A 23,978-nucleotide genomic window follows, 5' to 3' on the forward strand; every position below is an offset into this window, starting at 1 on the left:
ATACTTTTAATTCTTTCCTTGTGTTTGCTTCTTAGAAGAGTAAGACTAGCACACATTTCAGGCTATTACTAGAAATGTGACTTTGGTTTCATTCAAAGGAATCAGTTTTACTAATATCATAATTACTGCTTTCCAATTTTATTAGCCTACAAGAATAAATACTTTTGAGAGGTCCTGAGAGGCTAATTGATTTGTCCAAGATCACACAGTCAAGAATTTTTTGTTGACTTCCGAATCCTATTGATTTTTTTTATTAATCAGTTCAAGTCTTAGAAAATTTAATGTTTCAAACCTTTTAGTATGACACTCTTTTATTAAGTCCCAATAGGGGGTAGGGACAAAGAAAGCATGTGGATCCCATTAATAATAATAAATAATGGGTACCCTGGAGATATTAGGAAATTTCTCATAAATATGTTCCCTTTCCTATTCTGAAACTCCTTCATTAATACTTAATACCCAGGCTTCTGCTGCCTGTCAAACCACAGGAGATGTCTGAGTGATGTCCAGGGCTGTAAGTCCATGGGTCCAAAGTAAAACCCTGAAGTTGTTCCATGGTCCTTAAACCACTCTGCTGGGAATACCATTACTCTCAAAATATGTATGTGGCATTTCTCTACCTCCAAACTTCAACAGATGTGAAGAATTTAAAGGAAAAGTCTGGTGCATAGGAAAAATTGCCATACATATGTGTTTGGCCAGAGAGATTCTTGATTTATGCATGCTGTTCTGATGTAATTATTAAGACCATTCATTTCACTTTCCAATGTGACCCTAATTTCAATGATTAAATACATACTCACCAAAATATTAGAGTAATACAATTTGAGTATTAGGCATCTCAGTCATACTGCTTCCAAAAAATACCCTCTAGCTAAAACTGCCTGTTCAAGGGCCTCTGCTTAAGGGAAGCAGAAAAAAAAAAAAAAAAAAAGCAAAGATAGCCATTCTTTGGAACAGTTTGTGCATTTGATCTATATACAGATCATACAGACTGGTCAGTGTCTCTTACAGAAACCTCTACACTTTAGGCCTTAGACCAAGGAACTAAGCCAATCAATGTGGACAAGAGATTTTGAAGGGGACTGGTGAAAAGAGTACAGAAGAAAAGAAAAAATAAGGATACCTTAAAGATCCATTACAGGTTTTAAGGTATTAGTATATCCTTAGCTGCCTCAGATTCTGAAAGATTTTCTGCTCAGTCTGTGTGAATACTTTCAGTAAAATCTCATATTCTGGCATATTACTTGAGTAAGTTTGCATACCCTGAAAGCCAAAAGTTCTCAACAGCAAAGCAAATGGCAATAAGATTTCCCCTTTTGCAACCTTATCTTCTTATTGTCCTTTAATATCTTATGTCCCTCAGTTTGCTTCCCTTAGATAATTTCTTTACCAGGAGACCCATCACTTATAATGTAAACAGAGCCTCCCACAGGCCCAAGATGGCACTTTACATCAAAGTGTAGACACAGCTAAGCTTACACAGTGCAACTATCCTATTAGCCCAAAGATTCATGATGCTCATATCTGGCCTTTTTCTGGTTTCCACAAAGGCAATTTGGGACCTTCTTTTCTACACAAGCTTGTAAGGGTTAAAGTATGCAGACTATATATTCCCTCTGTGAAAAAAGAAAGACAAACAAACAAAAAACAACTATTACCTAGAAAATTTCTCAGCCCCTCAGAAAAGAGAAAGAACCAACAGAAAATTTAATGGAATTAAGACTTGGTTTTGAGTTCCAACTCTCCCTCTTATCACTGTGAGTGACCTTTAGAAGTTTGCCTTGTATGCCTCATCTGTAAAAAGGTCATTACAATAGTACATGCCTCAATGGCAGTAGTCATGAGAATTAAAAGAATACATATAACGCTTAGCTATTAAAAATGTACAATATTCTTTGCATTGCTGCAAAATGAAGATAACATTGTAGTTTAAAACTCAGTTATTCACAATGACTGAGGAATAACTTTTAAATCTTTTTCAGCAGGAACACTTAAAATTTTGGATTGAAATCTGTCTAAACTATATTTTTCACTTAACAGAATCCTTAAATACAGAATAAAGACAGTAATTTTGCCTATATTTATGGCTCTTCACTAACAATTATTGTACTAGTGTGAATGCAGTGATGACTCAGTGCCTGTTTTTCATCTCTGTCAGCCCTCCAGCTATAGGGGATAAGAGTCTCTTTAAATACTGCCAAAGAGGCCTTCTGACTCTCACTTTGCTTTAAATTGATGATTGATTTCCCTGGGCCTGTCATTTTCCCTCTTCAAGAATTAACTGTGTTCAGAAACAGTTACCCAAATCCCCAGTCCTTATAAATATTATTTCTCCACTCTCTCTAAAATATCAGATATCGCACAAACCAGTGCATCCCCTTCCACCTGCATTCCATCTTCTTTCACCACAGGTGAGATTCTTAGCAACCATACTGTCAAAATCTATAAATACTCTAATTACCATCAGTGATAGGGTTTTCAGGTTTTGCTGGCTGATATGTGATCTGACTCCAGAATCCTTGCTTCTAGAAGGTCCTTGATTCCTTATAAGCAGAGCCTGAGACAGGAATTTGGATGCACCTGATGTATTGAAGGACTTCTCTTCAGGAAAACATTTAAGGTAGTAAGGGAAGTAGGATTGGGAAGAGGAATGAAATGAGCTAGGATGTGGTCTTAGATAAACCTATTCTTGGCCTAAACTATGGCAGATTCTAGAGCATAAATCATCACAGGAATGGCATCCTCTTGAGGTAAGTGCTCAGCTTTCTCTACCTGTTTATTAGTTATGGACTTATGAGCTACTCCCAGGACAAAGGTAAGGCTAAGGGATATTTAACCTCCTAGACAAGGGGACTTCCATCAGCAGACAGAGATTCTATAGAGAAATGGAGAGCTGTGAGATGTGTGCAATAGCCATTAAAAACACATTTGTGTGGGACAAAAAGATCATCTACTGTAGTTAGACTATTAACTACCCTCAATTTACAGATGAGAAAGCTGAGAGGTAGGGGATGGAGAGTTTCATTTATTTGCCCCAAACCTTGTATGTTAGAGCTCACATTTGAAGCCAGATTTTTCTCATCAGAATGCATTGTCATAATCACCTTGGTGTATCATCTCACAAAAGGAAAAAGTCATCTTACATGGATCTGGGGAGAAGAGGAAAGAGGAAAAACTGGGGACCCATGTGGGGAAACAGTGTGACTAGGCTTTATTCTAAAAAGAAAAATGCCAATATGAGAAATCAAGGAAGTATATAGAATCATGTTTATAGTGATTTTACTCAACCCTCTTTAAGTTATACCTCAAGAGAAAGAGACAAGACCAAAAATATGTCAAACAAGGAAGAAAAAGCAAACGAAAAAATAAACGAGGATAGGAATAAGATACAAAAAGAGCAGGAGTTTGAAATAAACCTACAGGAAAATATATCTCAGTTCCAACTATAGGCAAAAATCTCACACTTTCTCTCTCTCTGAATATATATATACACACACACATGTATGTATATATATGAATATAAATATCTGAATATCTATGCATATACACACACATACATACATACACAGACTCAATATAGCTATTTAGCTATTTTAAAATGATGGAAAGAAGGGACATGGGCCTACCGCTGTACATCAACTTCAATAGAACTTCAAATTTGCGAGTCTTTTATTTCTTTTGAGAACCATTTTTAAAACTAATACAAGGCATTACAAGATGCCTATGCTTATTTAAAAATTGTTAGTGTCTAAATAATTATATTTAGAGCTTACTTTGAGTATCTGACTTTTCTTTCCAAAAGAGAAAGTGCTAAAAAACATATAATATTAATTTCCAAATATGGCTATTACTTAAAATAAAAAAAAAAAAAAATTGAAGACATTGTCTTTTGTCCCCAGATACTTGGTCATCAGTACTATTTTTATAATCCCCTAGCATTCTTAATCAAACCTTCAGAAGCTTAAATTATTATTGAACAATTTATTTAGGATTATGGTTTAATTCATGATTATACAATGAGCATACTATCAACTTTTAGGAGTAAAATCACAAGTAACTGCCTAATCGTCCAGACCAAATAAGGTTTGAGCAATTTAAAATACCCAGGATTTGAAGGAATTAATAGATAAGAAGATAGATTCATTATGTGGTCAAGAGGTCATTTCATAAAAAATATTTTACATTAAAAAAAAAAAGCCTTTTAGTTTTAAGACTGGGGATTAAATGGATTGGTAAGAACTGAAGAAAATGTTGAGAAAGACTACAAATTATGGCCTGATTGAAGGACTAATTAAAATTATCTTGAAGGCACTGGAAATTTTTATCTTTGAATTTTTGTCTCTGTGGATAAAATGTCCTTCTATTGTTTTCCAAGGGAACATATGCATATAAAACTAAACCCCTCTCTCAGTAAAATTCCAGATAAAAAGAAAAATAAACATTTATGAGAGTAGAGGATAGTTTTGTGCCCGACTCGCATTCCTTTTGTGCTACACCTGGACAATGCATCCAACCCAAATGGTTGTGAGTGATGGAAGCTAACAGTTGCGCCATTATGAAAATTGCCTTGTGCCTACAAAAGCCACTTTATGCAGAAATTCCTAGATGCTATACTGTCTCCCTGGAAGCAGTGTAACCATTTGGCATGACAAAAGGCCTATCCCCTTTTTACAAGTTGGGATTCATTGATGCTGAAGTATTTCACATATGATCAAGTTGTGCTAGATTTTAGTTGAATCCACATCTTTGTCAAACTTCTCTTCATCATCCTCTGCAAGTATTACCTCAGAACCCTCCCTCAATAAATGACTGGCATAAGAATCCCTACATCAGTCTCTGTTTCAAAGGCAGCAGTTCTCAAAGTTCAGCCTACATCAGGGTCACCAAGACGGCTTGTTAAAACACAAATTATTAACTCAGTAGGTCTGGAGTGGAGCCTGAGAATTTGTATTTCTAACAAGTTCCTGGGTGCTGCTGCTGCTCTGGGGACCCTGTTTAGAGAATCACTCTTTTATGATAATCAACTAAGACATGAGTAAAAATTTACAAATTGTGTGCCACTAGCATCGATTCTTATAATAAACTAAAAACTAATATAATTTAATATTTTAGATTAAAAAGACAAAAATTGCTTTTGGAAGCCAGGAAAAAAGAAAATGTAAGATAAATTCATAGAACAATTTACTTCAATAAATATTTAATTAGCATATATTCTGTGTTAGTTGCAGCCCAGTGGTATAAAAGAATCTGGGAGAGGAAGCAGAGTCTAATTGAGAGGGCTGCTGAGGAAGCAGCATCCTATCAAAGACAGATTTCAACTAGAACAAAAGGTGCAGAGATTGAAGATATAGAAGTTTTGTTGATTATTGACAGTGATATCCAGATGGCAAAGTGATGTGGTCTCAAGAGGTCACGAAGCTTGAGAGTCAGTCAGGGAAAGTATCATTTGGAATTTTACAGGGAAAGCAGCATTCAGAATTTTACAGGGATTAAGGTCCAAGGGATGAGAGCTGAACTTGGGCTTCTGTTGTTGAGTGGAATGAGCAGTAACAATGTCACTTAAGAGAGTCCTGCTGATGGCCTCAATGAAAGTAGTGGTGGAGAGACTGTGAATGTTAGAGGAGGGAGGTGAAGGGGTGCTTGTAGGAGCACACAGAGTTCTGTGGCAACTAAAGAACTCCTGCCGATGGAAAGATGGAGGTCTCTGAGAGGCAAATTTGCTCCTAGCACTAGGGTCTTTTTCGATTTCTACCAACGGAAGCCTCAAGGCCAGAACTAGTCAGTTTTAGTTTAACCATGCAGTTGTTTTCTTAATGACTTTTGATGGGGTCTCCAAAACGAGAAGTGTCCAGATATTCCAAATGTATGGTTTAATTCTTTTTCATCTATAGTAATTGCAAATATCTCCTCTTACTTTTACACCCAACTTTGAACTTAGTGCATCTCTTATTTGATAAGTAAATATTTAATTTTGATGCAAATACATAAAATTTTTTATGTGACCATTTATGACTAAGGGAACAAATATATCCTAATACTTTTGTTTTCATTATAGTTTTACTTGTACATTTAGGTCTTTAATCCATCTGGAGACTATTTATCCATGGTTAGAAGTAGATGAACAACTACACTTTAACCTGCTGGAGAGCCTATCTTCCCATAACTTTTACTAATTAATCTATCTATCCTAGTGATTTGTAACATCAGTTATTTCATTTTCAAGCTTTGAAAATTACACGTCTTTCTGAATTCACTATACTTTCTTGGTCTGTAAGAACATTTCTATAGCGGTACTACAATCAAATTACTATACTTCAGAAAATATGACAATATCTGGTAGGGTTGGCCTATTCTTCTGATCTCATTTTTTGAAATTTTTGTAACTATTTAGAAAACTTTCATTTTTCCTAGTGTGTTTGTTTGTCTGTTTTTATAATCTTATAGGCCACTAATTATTAGTTAAATTGTATGTGGAATTTAAGAGACAAAAAATTGAACTCTAAGCTTAGAGAAATAACTTGGGAGTCAGCATCCTGTTAGAATCTTGTTAGTATCCTGTTAGTATCTTGGCAGTAGCCAAAATAGTCTATTTGTTGTTGCTGTTGTTGCTCAACACAGTGGTCTGTAGGGACATAAAATTGGAGTGTATACTATGTTAGAGTAAGAGTACTAGCTGATCTGTAGAAACTGGGGAGACATCAAGCACCATCAGTGCTTCTGAGTGTTATGTCCATATTTCCCTTACAAAGACTGGTCTTGACTTTCTGTCAGGTAATGACTTTAGAGCTTCCTTTTGCTTTTGCTGAATATGCTTATATTTTGCTTCTTGGGTTTTGCTCTGTATTTCTTAAACCAAACCCGAGCTCCTGTTGAATAAATGTCAATTTTGAGGCCACTTGGTTAAAAAGACTGGGATTTGGGCATGAGTTCTTATTGAAGAAGATCTTCCAGCTGTTTCTCAGGAACATAGCATTTCCTTTGTCAATGCCTGTGGTGTTTGTGTGGATGGGCTGGGTGCTGTAGCATCAAGAGCTTCTCTGGATTGTTAAAAGCTCAAGAGATCATCAGAAGAACAGCCAATTACAGGGGGTCACTTGGGTTTCTAGAATCTCCACTAATAAGTAGTTATTGAACAAGTGAATTTGTTCCTCAGGTCCTAGATGTCTTATTGTTAAGTGATGATGACTCAAGTCACTCTTTTACAGAGATATTGAATATTTAATTAGATTATGTCTGTGGATCCTATAATCCTACTCTTTTGTTTTTCTTTGTGCTCAAATTCAATGACAAGAAGATCCATATTTATTTTGAAGTGTTTTGTAAAAATTCTTAATATTCTGATTGGATTTCTACATGACATTTTAAATAAAATTGGGGGATAACTGACATCTTTGCAGTATTATATTCTCTCATCTTCAAATATGGCATCTCTTTCCATTTGTTCAGATGTTGTATTATGTCTTTTCAAGGTTTTAAAAATTATCTCCATTATAATTTAGCTGTTGATTCTCTTTATCTTTCATTCCTTTCCCTTATTTTCTGTCCTCTTGTATAAATAAGACCTTCCAAAATATATTGGAGAGTATTAGCTTAGCATTTCTTTCACCTGAAATTTAAAGATGATGCTTCCAACATTCTCTATTTATATTGAATGTAGTATTTTGTAGATATCTATGAGTTACCATAAAACATTACTGTTTCTAGTTTTTTCAGTGGTTTTTAAAATAAAAATAGTTTTTAAAATTACCACATGCTTTGTTCTGTAGCTTCTGAGATGATCCTATTAGTTTTCTCTTCTAATCCATTTGTGTGAGTTGCATTAATAGATTTTAGGAAGCCAAAAAAATCTCTTCATTTCTAGGATAAATCCTACTAGTACAAGATACATTTTTAAATATGTAGTTAAATTTTGTTATTGTATTAACTACCTGTGGCCACTGTAACACAAACTTGGTGGCTGAGAACAACAGAAGTTTATCCTCTCATAGTTCTGAAGACCTGACCTCTATTTTAGTGGATCATAACCAATGTGTAGGTGGTCATGCTCCCCCTGAAAGCTCTAGGTAAAAATCCTTCCTTCTCTCTTTCATCTTTTGGTTGCTGAAGGAGTTCCTTGGCTTATGGCCACATCACTCTTATTTCTGCCTCAATGGTCATATCACTCTTATTTCTGTCTCAATGGTCACATTGACTTTTCCTCTTTTGTGTGGTAACGTCTACTTTTATTTCCCTCTTATAAAGATACTTGTGATTGTATTTAGAGTCCTCCTGAATAATCCACAATAATCTCTTCATCTCACCCTTTAGCATATAAGGTTAACAGTTACAGGTTATACAGATTAAAACTCAGATATCTTTTGGGAGTGATTATTTTGCCTACCATGGTTAGTCAATAATTTATTTGGAAATTGTGCTATTATGTTTGTTTCTTGTACTGTTATTCTTTTCTTGTCTGGTTTTAATATCAAGTTTCTACTAGCCTCTTGTGAAGAAGTACTCAAATTTACTAGTAATAAAAAAATACATTGAAATTTAACAATAAACATTTCTCTTTGACAGCATCTTCGTGAGAAAAGTTAGGAAACTGAAAAATATCAAAGCAGTCAAGAATTTGGGGAAATGGAAACACTCATGCACTATTGATGGGGCAGTACATTATTGCAGTAGTTTTGGGAAATAATTTGGCAATGCTTATAGGATCTAAATATGTAAATAAATTTTGACACATCAATTTCATTCCTGGAATATTGCTATAGAGATTTGCATGGTTAAGGACCTAATTTCAAGGGTGTTAATCACTGTATGATTTTTTTAGCAGCAAAAACTTTAAGGCGTTATAGCTGTCTACAGTTGGGGAAATTGATAACTAAAATATACTATCTGTGTTCAAAAACCTTCTGTTTTAGAAGACAGAAGAAATACATTCTGAATTTATCTATCATAGACATTATAGTGAAGTGGAAATTAGAAACCTGTTGATTTTTACATTACATGGCCATATAATGGAAGTTGCCAAGGAAGGAGAAGGTACAGAATGTAAAATCAGACATATAAGGCACTAAACTGAAGAAAAGAAAACACACTTAGTGCTACATATGTATAAAGATACAACACAATGAGACAGTGGAAAAGGAAACCAAAATTACGGGAAACAAAGAGGGACTTAGGTAGAAAGTAGTTTCTTCAGGAGTTTGGTAGAGCAGTAATTTGTAGAAGAGAGAGAAGAAAGTGGTATACTCAACTTGCCATTTAATATTGGGGGCATATTCAGCCAGATCTGGGTTGTCTGTTAGTGAACTATGTGAGAACTAAGAGCTGCTTTTCCTCCTCTTGTTGCCATCAGGATGAGAACAGGTCAAGGGACCTTATCTGAGAACCACCGATTGAGGAAAGAGCAACGGTGTTTTATAGCCTGACTTTCCACCCTTTCTATTATGATTGGAAACTCAGTAGTACATTCTGCTGGGTATTTTAGCCCCCACAAACAACTAATCAGCTCCTTATAACCCCCAACCTTCTACCTCTTTCTCCTGCATTTTAGACTGCTCTTAATAACCTTAATGAAAAACACATTTTATATTTTTAGAATAAAATTATAATCTTTCTTTACCTCATCCAATAGCAGCTGATGTATTTGTGGGGAGAAAAGGGAGTACTATCTATTCATATAAACAAGATGTATTTTTTTTTTATTTATTATAAGCCATCTTTCCTTCCAAGAACACCTTAGGATAAAAAGTATTAGTACACTTATGTTCTCTTTAAGTTCTTCCTAGGAAAGATATATAATTTGTGAGATTTCCACAGGCCCTTGTGTGGTATTTTCCCGGCCTGGTAATTTGCATTAATGGATATTCAAGAAGCCAATTTATACAGCTCACTGATATAAGTTATAACAAAGTCTGGAGACATATGAGGACACATTTTCAGTAGGCTTTTGAAAATGTGCTGACACAATTTAGGAGTGCATCTGTTTTTGCTTGCAAAAACTCACATTTATGTGTGCAACATGAGAAACTGAATGCACAAACAGGTGGTTTTAAATGGTTTTAAGTACCCAAGCAGAATTTAAATGGAGACACTCACAACCTTCAACAGGCCTCTAGAAGCCTACTGAAAATTCTCCCAAATCTCATTGTTCAATTAGTGGCAAAATTCTTGGTTTTACTGATTTTTTTTTTACTTTATTCTTCCACTTAAAAGAGGACTAGATAAGAAATCTTATTGATAGCTTTGTAACTTCACTAATGATAAACTGTGTCCATTTGAATATGTTGTAAATCTTCTTTACTCTTTTGTGTGTCATACATTAACCAAAAATAACCCATATCACTCCTGAGAGTAAATACATAGAAATTTGATGTTTTAAAACGCAGTTTCTTTAAAGAAATATAGAAAACTATAAATAAGATATAAAATAATGCTTTTTAAAAACATTATGTCCTTAGGGGATTGGTGCCCTCTACCATGGAATTTGCCCTTGGGAAGACTGTTGCTGTAAAGGAGAGGCTAGGCCTCCCTATAATTGTGCCTAAGAGCCTCCTCCCAAATTCCTCTTTGTTGCTCAGATGTGGCCCTCTCTCTCTAGCTAAGCCAATGTGGCAGATGAAATCATTACCTTCTCCCCTACTTGGGATCTGACACCCAGGGATGTAAATACCCCTGGCAACGTGGAATATGACTCCCGGGGAGGAATCTGGACCTGGCATCATGGGATGGAGAACATCTTCTTGACCAAAAGGGGGATGTGAAAGGAAATGAGATAAGCTTCAGTGGCAGAGAGATTCCAAAAGGAGCTGAGAGGTCACTCTGGTGGGCACTCTTACGCACAATTTAGACAACCCTTTTTAGGTTCTAATGAATTGGTGTAGCTGGTGGTGGATCCATGAGACTATCAAACTACAACCCAGAACCCATGAATCTTGAAGACAATTGTATAAAAATGTGGCTTATGAGGGGGGACAGTGGGATTGGGGTGGGGCATAGGGATCACACTCCGGTTTGTCTAGTTTGTGGATGGATGAGTGGAAAGGTGGGGGAAGGAAACAAACAAACAAACAAACAGACAAGGGCACCCAGTGTTCTTTTTTACTTTAGTTGCTCCTTTTCACTTTAATTATTATTCTGGTTATTTTTGTGTGTGTGGTAATGAGGGTGTCAGGGATTGATTTTGGTAATGAATGTACAACTGTGTAATGGTACTGTGAACAATCAAATGTACGATTTGTTTTGCATGACTGCGTGGTATGTGAATATATCTCAATAAAATGAATAATTAAAAAAAACATTATGTCTTTAGTCATGTCTATGTTAAAATTAAATACACATACACACACATACACACAAGCATACCTATCAAGCATTTGTTTAAAGCTCAGCTATGGATCAATTTATTCTACTAATCACTGGAAATAAAAAAAATAAAAAAAATAAAAAAAAACAAATACTGGTCCTGACATCAAGTCATGATCCGCCTACTATATAGAGACTTTCAAGACATGTTTTAAGAATTTAAGGCATGATAATAGAAATACAAAGAGAACCCTGAGAGTTACAAATAAGAATACCATTTCAGGGAAAGAAGAGCAGTGTATGAGATGTAAGAGGTAGCCAAAATAGGTATCACTGTCTTATTAGTACATGTCTTGGAGTAGGTCTATTATGGTTTATCCTGTTTGAGTATGTTGCACTTCTTAGATATGTATACTTAAGTCGTTTGTAAGACTTGAGAACTTTTCAGTCATTATTTCATCAGATATTATTTCTGCCCCTCTTTCCTTCTCTTCTTCTGGGACTCCCATCATATGTCTGTTGGTATGCTTCATACTGTCACACAGGTACCTTAGGCCAGTTTTTTTCTATTCTTTCCACCATCTGTTCTTCTGACTATATGCTTTTGATTGTCTTGTCTCAAGTTTGCTGTGTCTTTTTTCTGCCTGTTCAAATATGCATGCCTCTAGTATATTTTAAATCTCCATTATTATGTTTTTCAGTCCCATAATTTCTGTTGTTTCTTTTAAACTTTCTAATTCTTCTTTTTGTTCACATATTGTCTTCTTAATATCCCTATTTAGTTTATTTCTATCCTTATTTTCCTTCAACTCATTGAATTGATTTAGGAAATTTGTTTAAACTTCTTTGATTATTTATTCCAAAGTCTCTATCTCATCTGAAATTTTAATTTGTTCCCTTGACAGAACCATATTTTCTTTTTTTCTTGGTGTGGCTTATAATTTTTGATGATGTCTGGGAATCTGAGTTTTGATGTGCTAAATCTGAAAAGTCAGTTTCTCCCTCTTGCTTAGGGTTTTATTGTAGATTGGCTATGTGTAAAGGCTCTTCTTTGAAGCATGGTTCAGCTTATCCTGAACATTAAAAGCAACTTGTGTTTAACTGTTCAGCTTTCCTCAGGTCCTCTGCACCTGTTTCTTGCCCTGGATACGTGGTACAACTTTTAAGATTGCCCTTTTTATGTGCAATCGTTTGACCTCCAGGAGAAGGTTTCCTTTCTTCTGTTCCTTCTCCAGGAGTTCTGAGTTGTTCTATATGTTTTGTGCAGATTCTCCTCCCCCGCTCCTGTGATTTCCTCGACTGTTCTTCCTTACTCAGTGCCCGCATTTCATTACAGTTTTCTGTCCTGGGGCCTGTTTTGCCTAACAGCAGTTCATTTTTCCCTTTTTCCTGTGAGGGTTTTCCGTCTCAGGTAACTTTCCTATTAGTGTATTCCTCCTTAGAGAGCCAGATAGGGTCAGTTTAAAAAACTCCATTTTTCATTTAGGTGCTACAGCAATGAGAGACTGGGTTGGGTATGTGCACCTCTTCCAACAGTTCCACCACAGGTTTCTTGTTTCCTGGGGGCCCTTTTTAATGCACATTCTTATCAGCTTCTTGGGTTCTTCCCTTGTTCTACCTGGCTCTGGGTGTCCTGCTTGAATGTGCCTGGTATCCTAATTCGCTGCCATGAGTGGCTTTGTGCTCTGTGACCATGGCAGGAGGCATCCAGGCTGGAGCGCTGCCATCATGTGACTCTTAAGTCGTGCATGTAGGGCAAAGAGTGGGGGAGGGGTCTGGACTGGCAGGTCTTAGTAGTTGTTGAATAGTTGTTGTTGTTTTTCTTTGCTTTAGCTTTTGCCGAGTCCTTCTCCAGTTCTCTGTCATCCTCCAGAGTTCCAAGCAAGTGGGATTGTCTTTAATTAGTTCTTTCTGAGAGGAAAATTTTCCAGGAGATGCCTTATGTCACCATCTTGATAAAGTCACTCCCCTTGTATTAGATTGTATGTTGTAGATGAGAAACCTGGAGGAGATAATTGTATCTCCAAAATTCCGATGTCTGCTATTCTATGGGTGGTAATGTTAATGACAGAGTTAAGAAATATGGAAGGTTAAATATCTTTGTATTAGAGTTGACTGTGAATTCTGCCTTAGACTAAGACAAGTTGGAAGTATCGGTGGGTCCTTATAGTGAATATACCTAGCTGAGAATTAGACCTATATCCTAAGATCAAGCAAGAACATGTATCACAATCACCTGGGACAGAAACACAGAATCATAGTTTGAAAAGTTCCCCTTGTCTTTTGATATGCACTTTAGATTTAGAACCCCTGGTATAGATGGTGATGGAAATCACTTGAGTGACAGACATTGCCAAGAGGAAAGCTAAAGACTACATCTGGGAGATATCAGATTAAGATAAGAGTAGATAAATGAATTATGAAGGAAATGAAGGAAGAATTAACGGTAAGAAGATAATTGGAATAGGATGAGTGACTCATATAAGCTGATTTCAAGAAATGATCAACATATTAAATGTTACTGATGTCAAATTAAAGAATTAAAAGAATCCTGTTAGATTAGATAATGAAAAGGTCATTAGGGATTTTGCCAGGTGTGTTTCCATGAAGTAATGATTCAAAGAGCAAGTGAGTTATACCTTAGAGGTTCTTGCCTTGGATAGGAAAGACAATGCAGTGATAGTGGTAAGGTCGGGGCTGGGGGAAAGAACAAAGATCAAGGGAAAATATTTTAATATGGACGAGCCTTCAGCATGTTTGTAGTCTTAGGGAAGGAGTCAATAGAGACAACTGTTGAAAAGATGGAAAGGAGAGGAAAAGCCAACTGATGCAGTAACAGTCAACTGAAGAAACTGAGACAAAGCAGTCAGAGAAGTTCTAATGTGGACTTAAACCAGTGCAAATACTTACTAGGACTATTTCTATTTGGCTCTGTAGAAGGTACTATATTCTTAAAACCTGCTAGATGTCATCCCTGCTTTCTATGCAATTGCTATGTGAGATAGCTAGCACTGAGTCTCATCAAAAAATAAAATAAAGGATGCATCTACCCTGAACCTAAGTGGTAGTTATATCTTTGCTAAATAGTAGACACGAGTTGTTGAGAAATGCCTCATGTCTCCAGAAATTGGATATAGACACTAACTGCACTGAATATACAGATTTCTATCTTTTTTTGAAATATCTTTTTTTTTTTTTCCCAAATCAAATACTCCTGGATATGCATAGTTTTTGAGAAAGGGTTATTTCTCATGGCACCTGCCATTTGGTAGACTTGATTAACATAATATCATTTGGATACATTCATGTATTCATAGCACAGCAGATTGAACAGACAATGAGAAGTATTTGAATTGCTTTTCACTGGAAACTTCCTATCAATGTGAATGTCAGAGTGAATGAATCTTTACAAACTGTATTAGGAGTTAGACCAACTAGAAGTAAAGTGAATCAAGCAGCACATACTCTAACCTGATGTAAAAACCATAATGTTTGCTTCTGAATCACTTTTCTATGTTAATTTATACCAAAAGGGGAGAATTATAAATTCTCAGTGTTATTTCCAAGAGGACTTAGTTACAGAAGAAAATACATGAATGTGTCTAATTTCAAAATTTTGTAGTTATTTTACATTTCATGTACATATGTCTTGCCTCCCCAACTAACTTTTAAAATTTTGATGGCAGGGAGTAAGTTTTTGAAAGAAGGTATCTTACTGAGAGTACTTTGAGGGCCCTTACCCATCTGTGTATCTGTGGAGTAATCATATTGGGTGGGACAGCTTATGACCTCCATGCTGCATTGAGTGAGTAAATGAATGAATAAATAACAAAATTAATTTATGAATAAAATGACATTTGCTGTTGATTTAAACACTACTGTTTCTTTCCTGGTGTACCTTCATTTTGCCTTTGATAGGGCAAAAGTAAACAGCTACAGCCACTTGAACAGTGTTGCATATTTGGAGACTTCTACTTTTATGTAAAGGTAGAAAAGCATAAAATAAATACACAAATAAAAATACTGATGCAACTTCTGGGCCTTCTGAATCAAGCAGAGCAACATTTTGAGACAGCTCAGAACCAGCAGTAGATGGAGATGTGAAAATAATTGATACTTTTGCTTTCAGCTCTTAGTTTGTGACTTTGTAAGTTTTTAGATTGTACGGAAACCTGGGAATTGTCTTCCCCTTAGTAATGTGTCTGGGAGACATCACAGCTGTTCATTAACATATGAATTTAGTAGAGTTTCAAAATTCCCCAATTATTGTTATCTCTGAGTGTCTTCTTTGTTTTGAAGGGAAGTGAGTTGTTATTTTATTTATCTGAGGATTGTACTGTGATAAGCAAAGCCTCAGGGATAGTCATGCCAAATGCTATCCACCACAATAGCATCCAATTATCCTCTACGTGCCTTTCATGGAGAAAAGAAGTGAAGGAGTTTGTAAATTACTTATCATGACTTGATGAGTTGAACATTTTAATGAAAGAGTTGTTTAAACTCTGAGTAAGATCATTAGCGATACTAATAGGATACATTTCAGACCTGTCATCTGTCATAATACATAGATTCCAAGAAAATCCCTAAAAGGTACAGAAATTTACTTTAACTCTCAAAGTCTAAACATTTCAATTTTGTATGAACCGAATAAGTAGTAAAATACAAATAAATATAAACATGAAAAAGCCAACATTTTTCTATAGGAATTTTTCCCTTTTGGTGGCTAATAAAAGTGTCCTTAAGGAAAACATAAACAGCTCTGGAATGGTGTTCTCTGCTTATTCTTCCCTTTCTGTTCACAGTTGGCTCAGAAATCTATATGTGTGTTTGTGTGTATCTTTCCCTTCCCAGCCGTATCAAATAAAGTAAATTCAGATCCGGTTATGGGGCTATTCTCCGAGAGGCTTGGCAAAACTAACCAGCACTCTCCTTTAACATCAGGTTCATTACTAAGTATAGAGCTGACCAAAATAACTGCATTTTTATATTCCTTCCATTTTGTTATATGGGGAATTTGCACTGTATCAAGGCAAGTGCAGTCTCTCAGAGAAGCAAGTTTAGCAGAGGGTTAAAGGAAAGTAAAAGAGAAAGGAGCAAAATATATATTTTAATATAAGGTTTTATTTCAAGGAGATATCACTAGAGGGAAAGGAAAAGGAAAATGATGAAAGGAATTTATTTCCCATTAAATACATTTATACATTCAGTGTGTACTTCCTCCAGCAATCTGAAATATATGGTTCTATTTTAGCTTTTCGTTTATAATTCATTAACCTCATTCTAATATTATAAAGCCTGTGAATAGGCTGTTCTGAACACATCACTTTCTTCAAAACCTACTACAGATCATTATTTCCTATAGAATGAAGACCATATTCATTAGTCTGAATACACTGACCTGAAATTCAATATTTTCTCTCCTGTTTTTCTAAGTAGGATTCTCATCCCACATGCTCACCTATATGTGATTACTTTCCATAATTGTTTTGGGACCAGCTTGTAAACAGCTCATAAGAGCTGAATGACAAATTTTCAGCAATTTTGCAATCCAATTATTAAACATATTAGCTTGGCATGGACCATGGTAGGAGTATTTAGACTATGGAAATTGGCAACTGTTATGAATCATGTTTTCTTTTCTTTTGTTTCTCTTTAACATTCAGTAGCATGTCACTGTTCCATTCTTTGAACACTCCCTGAACTTTTCTGACTCCGTGCACTATTCCATTCTTTTTCCTTTCTTGGTAGCTCCAGTTGAATTCCCATCTGGACTGTCTACCCTTCTTAAGATCCCACTGTCACTGAAGTGCCCTATTTCTGGCTTGTATCTCTTTTCTTGATCCCTTGGTTCCTTCTTGTGTGCTAATCTACATCTGTGGCACAAGAAGTCCAAGCTAGTAAATCATCTCTCCTTCTTGGTATATGGATCCTAACATTTAGATCACAAAGAGTTACCAGTCCTCTTCTATTGCTCAAAATTCAGCACTAAAAGAGTTCAGATTTATTAACCATACTTCTCTTCTTATTTGCTAATGCCTAAATGTGTAGGCTAAAGCAAAATGTAGAAATTCTAATCTACTGAAAGCAGCTCTTTCATGTGAAACTGCTACGACTTTCCAAATTACTTTTGTAACATTCACGTAGTTGTGGTGGGAGGAATTTACTTAGGCCAATAATAGTTAGTTTGAATGCTATGTGAAAGACTTTTCTGCCCGTTAGCCTTAAGTCATTTTTTTTCTAAATAGCTGCCTCTGTTCCCCTCTATCCACTATCTACTTAGTGGCATCAGTCAAACGGTTAGTTGAAGCAAGCTTAGACATTTTAAGTTTAAATTTTACATGCTCACCATCATGTAATTTTCATTTAAAAACAGATTTTAGATTTTGTGTGTTTTGTGTCTAACTTTAATCAATGTAAATTAATCTATTTATTTTTCACTTGTCTATTTTTGCAGATAAATATTAATTGTTTATTCTACACCAAGAACTGGAGACAAGGCAGGGAACATTACAAAGTTCTCTGTGCTCTTGTTGCTTCCATTTTGAGGTATGAGAGAGACAAGTGTTAAATGAAGAAAAAATTTACAATTTCACATAGTGGTAAATGCTGTAAAGAACAATAAATCAGGATAAGAAGATAAGAGGATTAAGGGCATTTAGTTGGAAAATATATATATATGTATATATATATACCATAATTTCATAGTAGTGATTATATATAATTATAAATATCATAATTTCATATCAAAAGTAATCTTTGTAATAACCTCTTCTATAATATCCTGTATAACATGTAGGTCCAATCAGTTAACACCTGTGCAAAAGCCTCCTAGAAAGTACAAGTGTGCTGTGCTAGCCCACATGGCTGCCAGTTACCAGTACCAAAATTCTTCATATATGTTCTAATAGTTAATCTTTCTGACATTCATTATTTAAGTATTATTACTCCTATTTCACAGATGTAGAAAGTGAAGTATTTCATTTATTTCATTAAAAAATGTTTATTAGGTTACCTATGATCAAAGACATTAAATAAATACTGAATCACCATTACAAATTATTTTATTTCAGTGTTCTGTATCTAACACAAGAATTGTATCCCATTTAAAAAAAAAGGATTAATTTTAAAAATGCTGTAATTGTGGTGACCATCTAAAAATGAGTTATGCTGTGGTATAATATCTTGAAATACTTACTGACATGGACACCCCTCACTCCATATTTGCCTAATCCTATGACACTCCCTTATTCCACTATGTAAACCATAAGATGTCTGTTTTCTTAAGGAGATGTTGTTATAGCTAATGCAAAACTAAACAATTTAAGTCCTTTGCTTTTGATTTTCAAAATCAGAGGTCTAAATGTAGCATCTGGAGACACTGCAAGAACTCAGTTATCCCATCTTATGGAATGGCAGTGGGCTGGAGAACATCAGAGTTCTCCCTGCTCTTCTGATTCCCTGTGTACCAGAGCATGTTACTACCAAGATGGTAAAGAGCCTCGGGCAGCTCAAAGGAGTTCTGGACAACCCTCAGTGTGGGTGAAAAGTGGTTGAAAAAGAGATAGACCTGGAAATGTCTTGCATACAGGAACAAGAAACACATCAGCTTATCTAGATGATCAAGTTCAAGGAAAAACCATTCTACACCAATGTCTTGGGTCAACAAAGACTATCTGAATGGAGATGTCATTCTCTGAAAGCAGTTGAGAGTACGGGGGCTGGAGGAATTCAGAATTGACATAGCCAAATTTTAGCCACCAGATGGAATGTGACTTGAAATAGTACAGGGTAGAGTTTTTGAACAATAAATTTACATTTCTTGCTAACTTAATTTGGTGGACAGAGTTTGTAGCCACTATAGAGGGAAAATAACAACAATATAAAAATGTTCTGAAGTATTTAAGAGATTGAAATCCCTCTCCATTAAGAGGCATGGTTAATATAATTAATGGCATTGAATATATATCTGAATGTGATTAAAAGTGGAAATGTTGCATTGTATATTTAACAACAGAATAAAAATTTTAAAAATATCCTTGGAACTACAGCACGCAGTGAATCCTACATTAAATGTAGGACTACAGCTACTAGTACAATTATAAAATTGTGCTATCCCCAATTGTAACAAATGTTCCACACCAATGCAAGGGTGGTGGTATATCAGAATCCTGTATTTTATGCATGAATGTTCTGTAACTGCACAACTTCTCTAATTAATAAAAATAGATATAAAAAAAAAAGAGTCAAGGGAGTCCAAAACAATATCCTATAGCATAAACAAAGCACTTATTATTGATAGGCAAGAAGAAAAGAAAAAGAGAAAAACAGAGAAGAGCAATAACTCTAGGTTTTGGGTTGTAAAATTGAAAGTGAATCCTAAGGCAGAGTTTCTCTACAAACTTTAGGAGGGGGACAGTGGTGTTCAGTATCCAAATCAAATCCAGGAAACAAAAGTATAACCAAGCCAGGAGTCATTTTATCATGTTACAGTCACTGTTAATGTAGGATTTAACACAGAGGAGGATTAGAAGTGGACAATACAAAAAAATTTTAAGAAAAAAAAAAAGGGTTCTTGACCTGAATGTGGAATTCAATGTGAATGAATTATCACAAGCAGGCAGAAAAGCACTCATGCACACATTGTGCAAGCCTTTTTAGGAAGTTCCTGAACCCAGTGAAGTCTATTCATTAACTTCCTCTTCCCTTTAGCTTTCCAGGTTAAGAGAAAATAGGGTCATATTTTTACATGCCAATTGCTAAAAAATATAATGACAAAAAATATTGTCAGGGGTTTCAATATTTTAAACACTTTTGGTGACATTTACATACTTCCTGCTCTACTAATTGATTGAGAATCTTAGTCATCCTTTTAATTAATTAATCTTTTAAATTATGTACTATAAAACAAAATGTTTATTTAAATAAGATAGCTTAGCCAATATTTCCTCAATTTTAATGATCTAGAAAATACTGTTTGGTAAGCACAAGTTTTAGAAATCTCTTTTTTTTGTGTTAAATGGATTGAATTTATTTGAAACAATTTTTTCACTTGTAACCCTTTTTACATGAAAAGAAAGAATGTGTTTTTTGTCTTAATTCTCAAATCTCAGTGTCTTTTTTTTTTTTTTTTAGAGTGGTTATCCCTCGCAAAATGTAAGTTGCAAGCTACACTGCCGAATCTATTTTTATAGAAGGAAATATCTTCTGTATGATCCTCAAATGAAAAGCTGTCATCCATCTTCTGAATAGGCTTTATCCCTCCTTCAATGGCTAGTTTTGAAATTGCTGATGACTAGAAGCAATTCTTTATAACTCCCTAAATAAAGACATCAGTCTATCAGCAAAAAAACTGTACATGAGCTGGAAGGGGCAGCTGTCTCCAAGAGGAGGTGGGGTAGAAGAGCACTTACCAGCTTAGTTAAAAGCTGCTAAATGTTACTATTGAGTGTGTGTCAACGTGATGTGTTCTTACAATTTAAAATGCTGCTTCAAGCAAAAGGTTTCTTTTTCTCTTTTTTCTTTCATTTATGATATATTAACCTACGTATATAAACTCTTCTTTGCAGAAGAGTCCTACCTTGCCATCAAAGGTAATTAAAATCAGAGAGGAAACTTCAAAGCCAAAATGAGAACTGAATCATGAAATGAGTAGTTCATTTTAGGATTAAAGAGAAAGCTTTATTCAGAGTATCTTGGAGAAAAGTAACGGTGGAACAAAAAATGTAGCTCACCCTTACTCACCTTGACCTCACCTTTTTATTTTAATCTTTATGTGAAATAGGATATATTATAATTAGAATTCAGTGAAAAGGTATGATTGATAAGGTATTCTAAAGCAACTGGTTGACGTTAGAAACTATCTTTCCTATAGCTTATGTATTTTGTATAAATATGCTTATGTATTTTATTTGAGACACTTTTCCTCTCTTGATAAGGCCTTAAGATCTTCTCTTTTTCCCCAGTGTTTTGAGACATCATGACAGTCATGAAAATGTGCCTTGATATGGGTCATCTTTTAAAAATCTGTTTTGCTAGACATTTGGTTAGCTTTTATAATATATAATATCATGTTCTTCAGTTTTGGAAAACATTCTGGAATTATTTAACTGAAGATTTCCTCCTCTTCGTTTTCTCTTTTCTCTCTATTCGATCTATGGGATGGGTCTTTTAACCATTTCTTGCTCTCTCTCTCTGCCTTTATTGTCTTTTCTTTTTAAGCCTGGTTGTGAAACATCACTAGGGTATATGATAGATGGGTCTTTTTTCTACAGATTTCCCCACTCTTTGTGCAATTCTTGTGTGTGTTTTGTTTTCATTTTTATTAGTTAGTTTGTTTAACCTGGAAAACTTAAGTCCTTCCTTTGGATGATTTCTTTTATCATCCTCTGATAAAGTTATTGTTTCTGAAATTTCTATTAATGGATATTGAAATTCCCAATTTGATGGTCTATATTCATTGACTTGTATTTCTCTTATATATCATCACTTTCTCCTTTCATTCTATTTTCAGGAAAATTTTCTTGACTTCTTTCAATACTTCTATTAAATTCTCAACTTTTGTTTTTATATTTTTCTGGTTACTTCTCCCTTTTCTGTCATAATAATGTGTTTTTGTTTCATAGATGTAGTATTGCATCTTATCTCTTTGTGAATACACATATATACGCACACAAATATATACATATGTATATCTGCTTTCTCTTTTAGCACCCTTTCCTATATGTTAATTTATGTTTTATTGTTTTTGTTTGATTTGGTCTGAGTGTATTTTTTTTAATGATAGAGAATCAGATGTCTGTTTTGTTAATATTTTTGAAGTAATCACCAAAAGTTTCATTGTGAGCTCTTGTTATAGGTACACGTGTCAAAGGGCTGTCAAATAGTGGTCCTCAGTATAGTGTGATTGTTTTTGTTTTTGTTTTTGTTTTTGTTTTTGTAGGGGTGGGGTGTCTTGCCAGCTATCGGGGATAGTTAGCAAATATAGGTATCCATATGATTTTTCTTGGTCCATCCAGTTGTTTTCCACAAAGAAAAGAGCTCTGTTTTCCTGCTGGAGATATAAACCTGTCTACCAAGGTTCTGTAACCAGAGTAGGGAAAGTAAACTCAAGGCAGAGGATGGGTCTTACTTTTCCTTTCGCAGTTCAGCTATCACTGGTCCGTGTAGCATACTGGTGTAGTTATTTTCTAATATTATGTTTTCCCTTATGCACTGGACTAAGCCTTTTCTTGTCAGCTGAGAAGAAAGGCAATTTTCCATTCAGAGAAATTTCTGGCCACCTAGAAGTGTTTCCAAAACAAGGCTGTGTGTTAGAATTATCTGGAGAGTGTTCAGTTCCTATATTTGACTATTCCCCAAAGCATGCCTACTAAGTCATAATTTTTGGTAATAAGGCCCTGTGATCAGTTTTATTATCATAATTTTATTTCATCTGATCATTTTGATAAATATGAGCCATAGAGCAGCAAATGGCAATAAATAACTAATAGTAAAAGGCTTTATAAAAATGAAAGTAAATTTCCAGGAATATATTATCACATCAGTAAGAAGAAAATAACTAAGGGAAATTTTCCTTCCCCAAATTCTAGTCCTTTAAACTGGGATTATTTCAGGACATTTTTATTTCCATCCCAAGCCACAATGGCATATAAAGACTCACTTCTTTCCTAATAAAGAGATCGGAGAGCTTTGAGACTAAATTTATCAGCCCAGTCATTTGTTGGCATTGTCAGCATGATTAGAAAAATGAAAAGATTTGACTATCTGGGTCACTGACCCCATGACCAGGAAATCCAAAGGGATTTTTCATAGAGAACATCAGGAGACTATACATTTATATTTTAGGCTAAGAAATCAATGACTAAATAAAGTCAATACAAGTATTTTACAAACTTGCTTGATCCTAAATATCACCTAATATATTTGTTGAATATAAAGATTTCTGAACCTAGTAAAAGATTATGATTTAGATTTTCCAAAGAATATTCATAATAATCTATTTTATCAATTCCTCCATGATGTGTACAAGCAGGTGTTTCGGAAATGTTGCACTAGACTCTAACCTTCATGAGATCTGGGACATGGTCTTTTCTCCCCCCTCATTTTTGGATTTACTTTAGAAATCCCAGACTTCCAAAAGGGAACATGAGAGAAGCCAAGCACAGCATGGCACAGCATGTTAAGAATGTCCAGAGTGTAAAGAGAAAATCAAAGGAATAGTAAATGTCATCCAAGAAATAACTGAAGCTAGAATTCCACAATAGAGGCACGTCTCACAAGTAAACATTCTAAATAAATGTCAGTGATGGAGAAGGATACTATCATAACTGTGAACAAATGAATAGTGACATTGTAAGTTTTTGTAAGAATATATATATGAAAAAATATACATTTGAAAAAATATATATTTGAAAATGAAGGGAGAAGAGAAATGAGATTGAATTATTAATTCAGTACTCTCTCTAGCTAATTAAACTTGGCTAAATCAATGCAATTGGCTTAGGTTGCTAATACATTGGGGCATTTTGTCTATTTTTAAAACAATCTTTTCCTCCTAAAGTCACACATAAGTAACTGTATGACAGAATCTTCTTCCCATTTCTTGTAACCCATATTATAATTTTTCTAAACCAAGTGAATATCCAAATCATTTATTTTAATTTGTACTACTGATAAAATGTTCA

Source organism: Choloepus didactylus, chromosome 7, assembly GCF_015220235.1.
Source record: "Choloepus didactylus isolate mChoDid1 chromosome 7, mChoDid1.pri, whole genome shotgun sequence".
NCBI lineage: Eukaryota > Metazoa > Chordata > Mammalia > Pilosa > Megalonychidae > Choloepus > Choloepus didactylus.